The following is a 13,230-nucleotide window of genomic DNA, read 5'->3' as shown; positions in this document are numbered from 1 at the left end:
GGGCAAAGGATTGTCTAGTTTGAATAACTTCAACAGACTCCAAGGCATGGGGACTCTCTGGTCCTCTGGCACTTGATGCTGGATTGATTTTTAGCAAGTGTATGATAATGCAGCATTTGAGAGGCCAATAAAGGAGGTATGGAGTTGTGGACATTGGCTCAAGAATAGCCTCTAGCTATGTCCTCTATTCTAATTTGCTTTTCTGTTACTGTGCTAAGCAGCATAATCAAAAGCAGCTTGGGGAAGAAGGGGTTAATTTGGCTTACAAGTTATAGTCCATTCCTAAGGGAAGCCAGGACAAAAGTTCAAAACAGGAAATAAAACAGAGACCATAGAAGGGTGCTTCTTCACAGCTTTCTTTCCTCCTCTGGCATTCTCTTTGGCCCACCTGCTTAAAGATACCATCACCCACAGTGAGTTGGGCCCTCCACATGAAGCAGCAATGGAGAACAAGCCCTGCAGACAGACCCAGGCCAATGTGATGGAGGCAGGTCCTCACCTGAGGATTCCTCTTATTAAGTATGTCTGGTTAGCAACAGAAGTCAATAATGACAGCATCTAAATACAGTGAAAATAACTAGTTTTGAAACCATAGCATGATTCATCATAGCAGATCACATGCAGATATGTTATATATGCAGGCTGTACTAGCAGAGGAACCATTAGTAATCTGTCTACCAATGAGAGAGTGAATGTAGTCATTGCTGTACACACTGCCTTCTAACCAAATAGAGGTGTGATGGGTCCTTCTAAATTCTGATGCAAAATTAGAGACACAGAGGGGAGAGCAGAAAAAAACCACCAGAATTTTCATAAATACAGTGGTGTATAGAATCTATATAAAACAAAATTCTTTTACAATTCTTTTTTATGTTTTTAATTTTATTTTAAATTCCAACCACAGTTCTCCCTCCCCTACCTCCCCGTCCCACAACTCCCCCCACAGCCCATCCCCAAACCACTCCTCCTCACAGGTAACAGCTCCCTTAAGGAGTCAATGTAGTCTGGCACAGTAGGTTAGGGCATGGCCAGGCCCCTCTCCCATGCATTAAGGCTGAGAATGGCTTCCCACCATAGAGAGTGGGCTCAAACAAGCTAACTCATAGTATCATGAGCCTACTGCCAGGAGCCCCTTAGTTAGTCCCTGCTTCACAACTGTCTCCCACATGTGGAGAGCCTAGTTTGGTCCCCTGGAGTCTCCACAGCTGTAGGTCTAGAGTTTATAAGTTTCCACAAGCTTGGTTCAAATGTCTCTGTCAATTTAAGTGTTCAACATTCTTAATTATTATGACTCTGCGATAGCATCTTACACTTGTCAGAATGCCTAAGATAAAAAAACGCTGAGGACAGCTTCTGTTTGAGAGGATATGGAGTCAGTAGTACACCCCTCCACTGCTGGTGGGAGTGCAAACTTGCACAGCCATTTTTGAAATCAGCATGGCGCTTTCTAAGAAAATTGGAAAATCAATCTACCTCAAGACCCAGCAATACCACTCTTGGGAATATATCCAAAGGACACTCAATCATACCACAAGGACACTTGCTTAATAATGTTCATAGCAGCACTATTCGAAATAGCCAAAACCTGGAAACAACCTAGATAGATGCTCCTCAACTGAAGACTGGATAAAGGAAATATGGCACATTTAGACAATGGAGTACTATTCAGCTGTAAAAATTATGACCTCAGGAAAATTGACGGAACAAAAAAAAAAAAATTCTGAGTGAGGTAACCCAGACTCAGAAAGACAAGCATGGTATGTTGATGAGGGATGTCCTTCTGTGCATATGATTATCTTATTGGTTGATAAAGTACTGTTGGACAATAGGAAAACAAGATAGATGGAACAAGGAGTCAAGGAGGATTCTGGGAAAGATAGGAGAAAGGCAGAGTCATCATGTGAGCCCAGGAAGACAGGACGCTTCCATTGGCGTCCGATAAGATAAGTCTTATAAAATATATAGATTTATGATAATTAAGACTGAGCTAGCAGATGAGAAATTCTAGTCATTGGCCAAGCAGTATTTGTACCTAATATAAGTCTCTGTATATTACTTGGAACCTTAACATGGCAGTGGGCAGAACTTTGGGGACCTAGCAGAAAGCACCCACATGGCAGAAGGGTTGGGGTGGCTTGGAATAAAGACTTACCATAACAGTATGCATTCACTCATAAGTGAATATTAGATATAAAGCAAAGAATAACCAGTCTACATTCCACAGCTCCAGAGAAACAAGGTAATAAGGAGGACCCTAAGAGGGACACATGGATTGTCCTGAAGGGAAATTAGATGAGATTTATGGGGTAAACCAGGGAGTGGGGAGAGTCAAGGGGGAGGGGAGGAGGAATGAGAACATTGGAATTGGATGGTCAAAGGGCAGGTAGGGATGCAGTGGAACAGATATCTTAATAGAGAGAGCCACTATCGGCTTAGGGAGAAACCTGGTACTAGGGTAACTCCCAAGAATCCACAAGGAGTACTGTAGCTAAGACTCCTAGCAATAGAGTCCTGAACTGGCACACCCCTATAATCAGATTGGTGAATACCCCAACTATCATCATAGAGCCTTTATCCAGTAATTGATGGAACCAGATGCAGTGATCCACAACCAAGAACCAGGCCACGCTCAGGGATTCCAGTCAAAGAGAGGGAGCAGCAGCAGACAGAGAATAAGGAATCCTTTATCACTGATAGCCAGGAATTTAATCCATTTGAGTAGCACCATAGCATAGAGTAGCATAGGGAAAGTCAGAGGGAGTAAATAGAGCAATGAATAGACAGCAGAAGACCAAAGCCAAAGAAATGCCATAGCTCCACCTGCTTGAGGGTTTACTCCTCTTCTGGGAGAAGCTTAGAAAATTAATGGAAGGATTCTACTACACTCAATCCATGGTTATCTACTCTTTATATTGGCATGTAACAACTGCATGTCATTCTCATTTCAGTGTCTCTTGATCTTTCATGTTATTTTATCTATTATGTTGCAAAGAATTAATAGAGATGAATAGCAATCAGATTTATAGTCCCCAGAATAAGAAGACCAAATAATATATAACTTTATATAAAGGAATTGATCTTTGCCAGTGAAGGCATGCCACCTGCTTCCTTGTGGGTCTACCACTATATATGATAGCAGTGATTGGAGAAAATGCCAGTGAAAACACTAATGTTCTTTTTAATCTTATAAGAGTTTTAAGGCCTTCAAGAGTAGTCTTTGTTTATTGAGGCTAAAGATAACTTACTTTTCATAGTTATCTTTACATATTGATCACACGATCAAGGTAAGTCATATCAAACCCAAAGACTGAACATCTTTAAGGTAGGAAAGCTGATGCTTTTCCTACATTAACTAGCTCAGAATCCCTCTGTTTAAGCTAGGGATCTAGCTTACAAAAGTTCATCCTCAGGCCTGACTATGGTAGCGCATACCTTTAACCCCACACTTGGGATGCAGATGCAAAGGGAGGTGGATGTCTGTGGGTTGGAGGCCAGCCTGGTCTACATAGTTAGTTCTAGGACAGCCAAGGCTACACAAAGAACCCACATCTCAAAAAAAAAAGTCCATCCTCAGCCCCTTTCTTATGTCATGAAGCAGACAACCTTCTTAGTACAAAGCAAAAAGAAAGCTTTCTCTGTGGAATCACCATGGTGGCTGGGACGTGTACACATATCCTGGAAACCGGAGAGCCTTCAAGGCCTTCATCACTGCTCAGTACTATGGGGCTACATGGGGCTCAGGTCTGCATGCTCTCCACACTATCCCACTTCCACTTTGGCCAAACCAACCATACCACTGAATTTCTCAGAAAATGTCCTGCTGTCAAGGTTCCAGCATTTGAGGGTGATGATGGACTCTGTGTGTTTGAGAGCAATGCCATCACCTATTACATAAGCAATGAGGACCTTGTGGAAGTATTCCAGAGGAAGCAGCTCAGGTGGTGCAGTGGGTGAGCTTTGCTGACAGTGGCATTGTTCCTCCAGCCAGCACCTGGGTGTTCCCCACCTTGGGCATCATGCACCACAACAAACAGGCCACTGAAAATGCAAAAGAGGAGGTAAGGCAAATCCTGGGGCTGCTGGACACTCATTTGAAGACAAGGACTTTTTTGGTGGGTGAGTGAGTGACACTGACTGATATCACAATTGTCTGTACCCTTCTGTGGCTCCACAAACAGGTCTTAGAGCCTTTTCGCCAGGCCTTCCCCAATACCAACCAATGGTTCCTTACCTGCATTAACCAGACCCAGTTCAGGGCAGTCTTGGGGGAGGTGAAGCTTGAGAGGATGGCCCAGTTCGATGCTAAGAAGTTTGCAGACAGCCAGCCTAAAAAAGATACTCCAAAGAAAGAAAGGGGTTCACGAGAAAAGAAACAGAAGCTCCAGGCTGACCAGAAAAAAAGAAAAAAGAAGGCAGCTGCCCCAGCTCCTAAGGAGGAGATTGGGGAGCCTGTGCAGCCACTCACTGCTGAGCCCAAGGCCAAGGACCTCTTAGCTCACATGCCCAAGAGTACCTTAGTGTTAGATGAGTTTAAGCGGAAGTACTCCAATGAGAACAAGCTCTCTGTGGTGTTGCCATGTTTTGGGGAGCACTTTGATAAGGATGGCTGGTCCCTGTGGTATACTGAGTGTGGCTTCCATGAAGAGCTCACCCAGACCTTCATGAGTTGCAACCTCATCACTGGAATGTTCAGCGATTGGACAAACTGAGGAATAATGCCTTTGCTAGTTCCATCCTCTTTGGAACCAGCAACAGCAGTTCCATTTCTGGTGTTTGGGTCTTCCGAGGCCAAGAGCTTGCCTTTCCGATTGGCAGGTGGACTCTGAGTCCTATACATGGCGGAAACTGTATCCTGGTAGCAAGGAGGCCCAGACCCTGGTTCGAGAGAACTTTTCCTGGGAGGGGGGCCTTCCAGCATGTGGGCAAAGCCGTTAATCAAAGCAAAATCTTCAAGTGAACATGTCTTGCCATCGCCTAGCTGCCTATACCTACTCTTCAAGGCAGATGGGGGTAATTAAAGGAAATTGAACATGAGAGAGAGATTGAGAGAGAGAGAGAGAGAGAGAGAGAGGGAGAGGGAGAGGGAGAGGGAGAGAGGGAGAGAGGGAGAGGGAGGAGGGAGGAGGAGAGGGGAGGAGGGAGGAGGGAGGGAGGGAGGGGGAGGGAGGGAGGGAGGAGGGAGGGGAGGGGAGGGAAGGAGAGCAGTCAACCTGATTGCTACTCAGCCCTATCCCATGTAACAGGAACTAGAATTTCTGCAACTGTTTAACTATGGCAAAGAATGTCCTGCCCACCGAGTAAAGTACACTCCAACAGACCCTGAAGATAGACAAGTTCATAAACTTGCTGCAGATAGTCCCACACCTGGAACTTTGTCTTAGGTTTGACTCTTTTTTAACTAATGAGCACAGAATGTCTTAAATTTCTTCCCATTTTTTACCACGTCACATTCTGGAATGCCATCTCTCCTCTGACACATGCATTTACTCCACTTCAATATAAGAGATTTCTCAGAGTTGGGGGAAAAACAGTGGGAAATGAATGAAATAAGGAGAGCTGGAATCTGTTCTTACTTCTGTCTTTGAGGACATATTTTTTTAATTTTTTAATTAGCCACATAAATTTAACTTCTTTATACTGTTTTCCCATGCACAAAAGAGAAATGTAGTTAGAGTATGTCAAATGTACAGCACTGTACTTTGGATTTTTTCTTTCCAGAAAGGATGATTTGCCCATAAATGCCATAAAATGGTTTTTATCTCCTAGCAGTTGAGTGAGCCCTGACTCCATTTCTCAGATGACTCAGAATTTTCTGCCCATCCCTGCACATTATTATCTAATTCAGTTCATAGAAGCCAGTGGACTAAGAATATCAGATCTCCTAAGCCAAATAGAGTTCAGAGAAGAAGAACACAATTATCCTTTATCCTTATAGCCATCCGCTGAAATAAGAGATCCTGTGTCTAATGGCCCAGAAATTACCTGAGAATGTCCCTGTGACTGGAAGATATCTAATTTCCAGACCTCAGTAACCACTGACCACAACAGCTCTCTTCTACTGCATCTCCTTTCCCAGAACACTGAGAGAGAAGGCATGACATGAAAACTACTGCCCTTAAATATTCAGACTCTCCTGTTTTTCAGAGAGGACAGTAGTAGGCAATGTTTGTGATGATATATGAACCATTTAACAGCATACAACCATATTCTCATTGCTGTTTTCTATGACAAGGTCTATGAACCTATTAGATTCGCTGGCTTACAATGGCAGAAACTGAAGTCCCAACAAGGCTGAATAAATTGCCCAAGGACAATACAAAGCTAGATTTAAACTCTTCTGATTTTTGGTCCAGTATTTCTTTAAGTGAGCCCCAGCCCTGTGGATACAAAGGCTCATAAAATAGGGAATTAGGGGGTTGAGGAAAAAAGAAATGATTTCTTTAGACTTACAGGGCTAATTAGAGGTAGAAGAAAGATTAAAACCAGCTCTTTTGCTTTCAAGTCTACAAATGTCATCCCTAATGAAGGGAAGGCAGCATTGACTAGAGAGAAGCAAATTAATAAATGGAGTGGATGTAGGAGCACAACTGCTAGGGGGATGATCAATAGGATGGTTAGGAAAACAAGCACTAATGATTTTGCTGTAATTGGCTGGTAGCTATTCAAGAAGTGAATGCAGGAAATAGATTAAATAAAACCAGTCTCATTAAATTGTACAGATATGGACAGAGATAACTTTTAACTAATACCTTTTTGGTCTTCTTACCATTATATGCATGTTTGTGGACATGCTTAATTGGCAGAAATACTTGGGCTAGAGATAGCATACAGTCTATATGATTCCTAATATGTTTAGCATCTGACAGTCTTCAGATACATGATGCAATATTGCAGTCTTTATAAAAGTGGTTTTCAAAAAGAACTCCTTCACAGCTCCTTGTTTTTATCCTTCTGAGATAGTCAAACATTGACATATGACTTCTACCATTGTGTCTTTTTTTATTCTTCAGATTTTCCAAAGTAAACCATTATGAGAAAAATGATGGTTAGTTTTCATAATCTAGGGCATGGCTTAGAATTTCTCCAGATTTCCTTTTGGTGCCTCTAGATTCCTCTTGCAACCATTTCCATTCATTTGTAGAGGGAAGGGGACTAGAGTAGAGGCAATTAGGCTTTGAAAAGGATCAGAGAAAAACTAAGTGAGGAAAAAGAAGTAATAATCACTGTGCCTTTAGAATGGACAGCAGAGGTGGTGCTTATGTACCATTCTATTTCATCCTCAGAACAGCTCATGAAAGAAGTTCTGTCACTTGACAGACGAAGGAGGAAAGAATAAGGTTAAATAACAGTCACAGGCTCCTGTAGCTGGTACCTGACTTGGGAAGTATACAATTAATTTTTGAATCTCTCCTCACTGCTCATTCCTTTAGATTTTTAAATTTGGAAGTCTTTAACAATGTTCTTTCAGTAAACAGTATATCTAAGCTTAATCAGTAATAAAGGAAGCTCTCTTATTAAAGTTGAGATTAAGAGGCATGCAAGTGATTGAAGTTTATTTCAAGTTACGGGTCTGATCCAAGCAGCACGTGATTTTCCATTCAAAGTGACCTGACTTTGCAGGTGTCTGACATTCAGACAGAAGTGCAGATGTTGCCTTTAAAATGATTATTTACTTGCTTATAAATAACACTATGATTTGCATAAATACAGACAGAATAGGCAACTAAAAATTACACCCACATAAAAGTTCAGTACAGAAACTAAGGAAGTCCCAGCTGTGCCTGCCCAAAACCAACAGATGTGGCTCACTTTGTAGATTTGTTGAGTAATCATGACAGTGTCTAGTATATACTGGAATGTGAGCAAAGAGAAATTTTTTTAAAAAAATCACTCTTGTTCTTTTGTTCAGATTGTGTAGCATAAATGTCTCCACCTTCCCGGGTTGAAATTACAGGTCTCCATACCCACTTAGCATTTATGTGAGGTCTTAGGGGGATCCTTACTTTGACATTCTTGTTCATGTGGCAAGCACTTTAAGTACTAAGACATCTCTCTAGTCCATATAGTGCATTTTTAAAATGGAATTCACTTTTCTTCCTGTTTATTGATGCTTACTTTCCACTTTTATGGATACTGTACAAGGACAGCAGTGCATTGGTGCTGAAGTAAAGGGAAAGTGTAAAGGTTAGTTTCATCTACTTGACGCAACAAAACCTTACTTGGGAAGATAATATTAATATATTAATATATATAATATTAATGAGGGGTTGTCTGGGCCAGGCAACTCCTCCTCGACTATATCAAAAAGGAGAAAGTGAGTTGAGCACACACATGGACTTCATGATTTCCAACTCCTGACTATGCATGTGGTGTGACCAGTATTGAAGTTCCTACCACCTTGCCTTTCTGCTATGATCCAGTGTAATATGAAATTCTGAACTAAAATAAAGCTGTCTCCCCTAAGTTGCTTTTGGAAGGGTATTTTATCACACCAACAGGGTACAAAACTAAGAGAGCAGTGTCATGGATCTGAAAGAAACTCACTCCATTCAGATTACAGAAAAAGACCACTTCAGAAGAGTGTATAAATGAATTGTAGCATTTTCTTCTTTCATGTGTGTGATTGAATGGATGATGTGTGTATACATGTATGTATGTGGCTACAGGTGTATGTGTGTATATATGCTCACATATGCACATGGAGGTCTGAAATTGATATCATGACTTTTTTCAGTAGGTCACTCTTCTACCTTGTTTTTTTTTTCAGATTTATTTATTTTATATGTATGGGTGTTTTGGCTGCATGTTTGTATGTGCAACACATGTGTAACTGCTTCCAGAAGAGGTCTTAAGAGGGCATCAGAGCTTCTGCAGCTGGAATTATAGATGATTACAAACCACTGTATGGATGTTGTGAAATGAATCAAGATCCTCTGCAGGAGCAACAAGTGCTCCCAACCACTGGTACAGGTGCACAGTCTCTACCTCATTCTTTGTTGATGCTAGGTCTCTCAATGAAGCCCAGTGTTTACTGATGTGCTTAGTCTTTTAATAGCCAGTTTTGTTCCAGGGTTGCCTGTCTCCATGTTCCCAGGCTGGAATACACATCTCCATACCCACTTAGCATTTATGTTAGGTTCCAGGGGGATCCTAACAATTATATTCTTGCTCATGTGGTAAGCATTTTAACTGCTGAGACAATCCTCCTGCCCATTTTTTTAAAAAGAAGAATTCAATTTCCTTCCTGTTTATTCACAGTTACATTTCACTTTTAAAAGGATATCTGGGCCATTGGGACTGATGGGAGAAGAAGACCCCTATGCCTGCCATCTGCCCTGGGCATAGAGGCAAAAACACTAGTCTGCCTGGCGCCTTGCAGTACTATAATGTGAGCAAATATATGCTGGAGTATGGAAAAGAGAGAGAGAGAGAGAGAGAGAGAGAGAGAGAGAGAGAGAGAGAGATCAGAAGAGGTGAAGGCAATGAGGAGTGGGCTAAGTTGAATGATCAAAGAATGTCAGGGTCCTTGGCTCTGCCACAGCTTTCGTATGTGTCAGTGTCCATGGCTTCTGTTATTTCCAAAGGCTGAGACAATATGGCTACACATAGTTGGCCCTGCCCCTCACTGGCTGCAGCACTGGAGAGCATGGGTCCTGTCTGTCACCTCTGTAGCATGACAAAGCTGATCCTATTAGCTGGGGTGCTGGGGAGCCAACCCTGAGGGCATGACAGGAGGAGAACTGGTTACATCCCATCGTCTTCAGCATGTATTAGCATGGCTGAGGGAAAGATGCCCTTCCCTTCACACTAGCTCCACCCCTCACCATCTGTGACAGGCTGACCACAGGCTTACCACCTGTGCCAGGAGAGCTGATCCATCCTCTCACCAACTGCGGCACTGGGAAGAACATGCCTTGAACTTACATCCCCTAGGCAGAACAGTGGAACTGGCCCTGTTAAGTGGGGGGAAGGGGAGGGGGGCAGGTGACCTGGCCCTGGCCCTGAGAATGTGAGTGTGAGATCTGGCCCTGCCCCTCATCTGCCTTAAGATGGCATGGGCTGTCTGTAGCAGGTGAGTTTTGGAAGGTATGCCTTGGTCCTTGATCCTTCCTGCCATTTTAAGGTTTCCTAGAAAGTCCTTCTTTCACATTCCTGACACTATGAGGCCCACAGCAATGAAGGAAGCTCACCAGAAACTACAACCTCCCAAAGTTTTGTAGACGAAAAAAACTTCTCTAATTTAACTTGATTTTCACAGATATTTTGTGACAGCAACAAAAAGTGACAAATACAGCAGTTTAGATCTAACAGGAAATTGAGATAATGCCTTAGTCAATTAGCTGTGAAGCAATAATGCAGAAAAGTTGTAGCCTATCATTAAACAACATCTACTAGTAGACCAGAAATCTTCAACCTTTTCTGTAAATAATATGGAATCAGTGGTAGGCATTTCAAGCCATTCTCTCTGTGCTGTAGGCAAAACACAAACTAAAGAATGTGACCATGTTCTAATCAACCATATCTACCCAACACAGAGTGGCTGCATTTGGCCAGCAGGCCATGGTTTGCTGATCTCTGGAACACAGTAGGTTTTAGTAGGATTGTTTCCTCTGAGAATTGGCAGGCTCTCACGCATGTTACTGTTCAACTTTAAAGCCTTTCTAACAGCATAAAATATAAGGTTTTATCATAGTTAATTAGTTTTAGGAAAGATTATTTTCATAAGTAAGCCAACTGTAAGACCTAAAGCTAGCAAAATGCTGTGTTCTTCATTTAGAGAACAAGATCCCTCAGGCATCTATTCCCAATTCTAATTTCTTGGTAAAATGTGCTCAATATCTCATAATTTCATAAAACTTGTTCATATCCTTTCTTCAAGCAGATGTTAAGATTACTGCTAGATGATAAAATGGGGATGGGTGGTCAAGGAAATTATCTTCATAATTAGCTTAAAAAGAATGAGGCTCTGTGTTGAATTTCTTCTTTCCCACTGATGAACATAATTACCATGCTATTGATTCCCCTCTTATTGCAGTAAAACAAAAACAAACAGGCAGCTTGGCTCTCAGTGATCTGTAACAAAATGTACCTTTTCATTCTTGCTGTCCGAATGCACATTTTTACTGAACTTGACCATGACTGTGACATCTGTCAGGGCCAGAACATAGACACACAGGCCACACTGATGCCTGCTTGGTTTACAAATACAGAAAACCTGAATGAGGATTTTCAAGAGATGACAAGAAGGGAACAGCTGAAATATGTCTGCCATTTTGAAGTCCTGACTCTGAGCATTCTTCAATTTCTGATAGTTAACCACAGAGAAAATGGTGTCACGATGCTGTAGTTAAATTTAATCACATGCTATTAAATCCCCTGCCATATGTCAGTCAAAGTGCCAATGCTATGAAGACAAGGAAAGGTGAATATTCTGCCTCCTCCCACAGCGTGTAGCCTACACTAACACACAGGTACCCAAATTATCTCAACTTCCTGATGCTCTTAGAAAAACAACTAAGGGGTAACAGCTTTAACTGTGATTCTCTGATGAAAATTATTTGGCTTCCTTAAAAGTATTACAGTGTTTAAGTGGATGTAATAACTCAGACTCCAAAGCAGAAGAAAACAAAATGAAAATTCACTGCCATTAATGTATTTTCCACAGTGTTTCATATTTGCTCATAAATGCTGTTTTGTAACCATTTTTTAAATTCTCCCATACCAGAGGAGTATAGAAAATAAATGATGATCAAATATTAAGCCCGTTTTTTGGAACTGACCTCCAAGTCACCTCCCTTTGGCTGTTACTCACAGTGCTGGAAGATACCTCACATACAGCCACCTTTACCAGGAACAGCATCTCACTAATCCAAGACACTCCTTTTCACTGAGAGCAGTGAAAAGCCTCCATCACAGAGGCTCATGGCTGGTAAAAGTGGTGTGAATAAGTGACTGTAGAATGCTCAGCCCTAACCAGGATATCACCCTCTTCATTACAGAGGAAGAGAAGGAGCTAGAAGATAAGGAGGAGTACCACAAAATGCTGACACTGAGCCTTTGCAGTCACAAACACACAGCAGCTATGGACACCTGTACTGCCCTTCAATACTTCATAACAGACAGAGGTAGTGACCCTAAGGCCCTCACCCCTTCCTGAGGACATACTGATCTTTTAGCACATCTAATGACTACTGAGCCTTTAAGGGGTCTAATGGTTGCTGTGGTGGTGGTGGTGGGGGGAGTAGTGTCATTTTCTTCAGTAGTGTAACCTCTGAGGGACTAGTTGAAGGGAAAGAGGAGTTCATGGGGATAAGAAAGGGCATAACCTAGGGTATTTGGGGATGAATACAATAACAATACATATTACATATATACATTTTATATATAACATTATATGTAATAGCAATATATACCTATGAAACTGTTAAAATGTTTACCCAATTTTTGAGTAATAATATCTTAACTGTCTTATTTATATGGATACTTTTGATATTTGTCAATTTCTAGGATGATAATGTTACATCTTAAATTAATTATTCCCAAATTGCATGAGCAGCTAACACAAACTGTCTTGTCTATATCTCTGTTATTGAATGTGGTCACTCTATTGAAGGTCACTGTGGTGGTTTGAATTATAATGAACCTCATAGGCTCATAAATTATAATAGTTGATCCCTAGTTAGTGAAACTGCTTGGGGAGTTTTAGGAGGTGTGGCCTTGTTGAAGGAAGCGTGTAACTGGGAGCCAGACTTTGAGGTTTCAAAAGATTAGTTCCTTTGCCATTATGAATCTCCCAATCTACCTCATGATTTTGTGTCAAGAAGTGACCTCTCAGCTATTGCTTCAGTGCCTTGACTTCCTACCAGCTACCATGATCCCTGGCATGATAGCTATGGACTCTTTCTTTTAAAATTTGCCTTGGTCGTGGTGTTTAATCATAGCAATGGAAAATTAATTAAGACAGTTGTATTTAGATTGACTTCCTTTGTCACCATTATGGGATGCATGTTGAAAGGCACCCATCCCTGAGGCACATTTTTCTGAGACTCCACACAAAGGTAGGAATGGAAGAGTCCTACTTCGATAATTTGGAAGAAAATGCTGTGCCCAACCCCCGCCAAAAGAGAGGAACTATTAGAAGGTATGACTTTGTTGAAGTGGGTGTGGCCATGTTTAAGGAAGTGTGTCACTGTGGAGGGTGGGCCTTGAGATCTCTTATATTCAAGATAC

The 13,230-nt window shown here is 41.7% G+C and overlaps 1 pseudogene; it reads left to right on the top strand.

Annotated features, from left to right (window-relative positions):
- The first annotated feature begins 442 nt into the window (after nt 1-442).
- On the top strand, nt 443-4,957 carry LOC100751389 (annotated as a pseudogene).
- The last annotated feature ends 8,273 nt before the right edge of the window (nt 4,958-13,230 follow it).

The sequence above is a fragment of the Cricetulus griseus genome, chromosome 2 (assembly GCF_003668045.3).
Source record: "Cricetulus griseus strain 17A/GY chromosome 2, alternate assembly CriGri-PICRH-1.0, whole genome shotgun sequence".
Lineage (NCBI taxonomy): Eukaryota > Metazoa > Chordata > Mammalia > Rodentia > Cricetidae > Cricetulus > Cricetulus griseus.
This window is presented reverse-complemented; position numbering and strand designations above follow the sequence as displayed.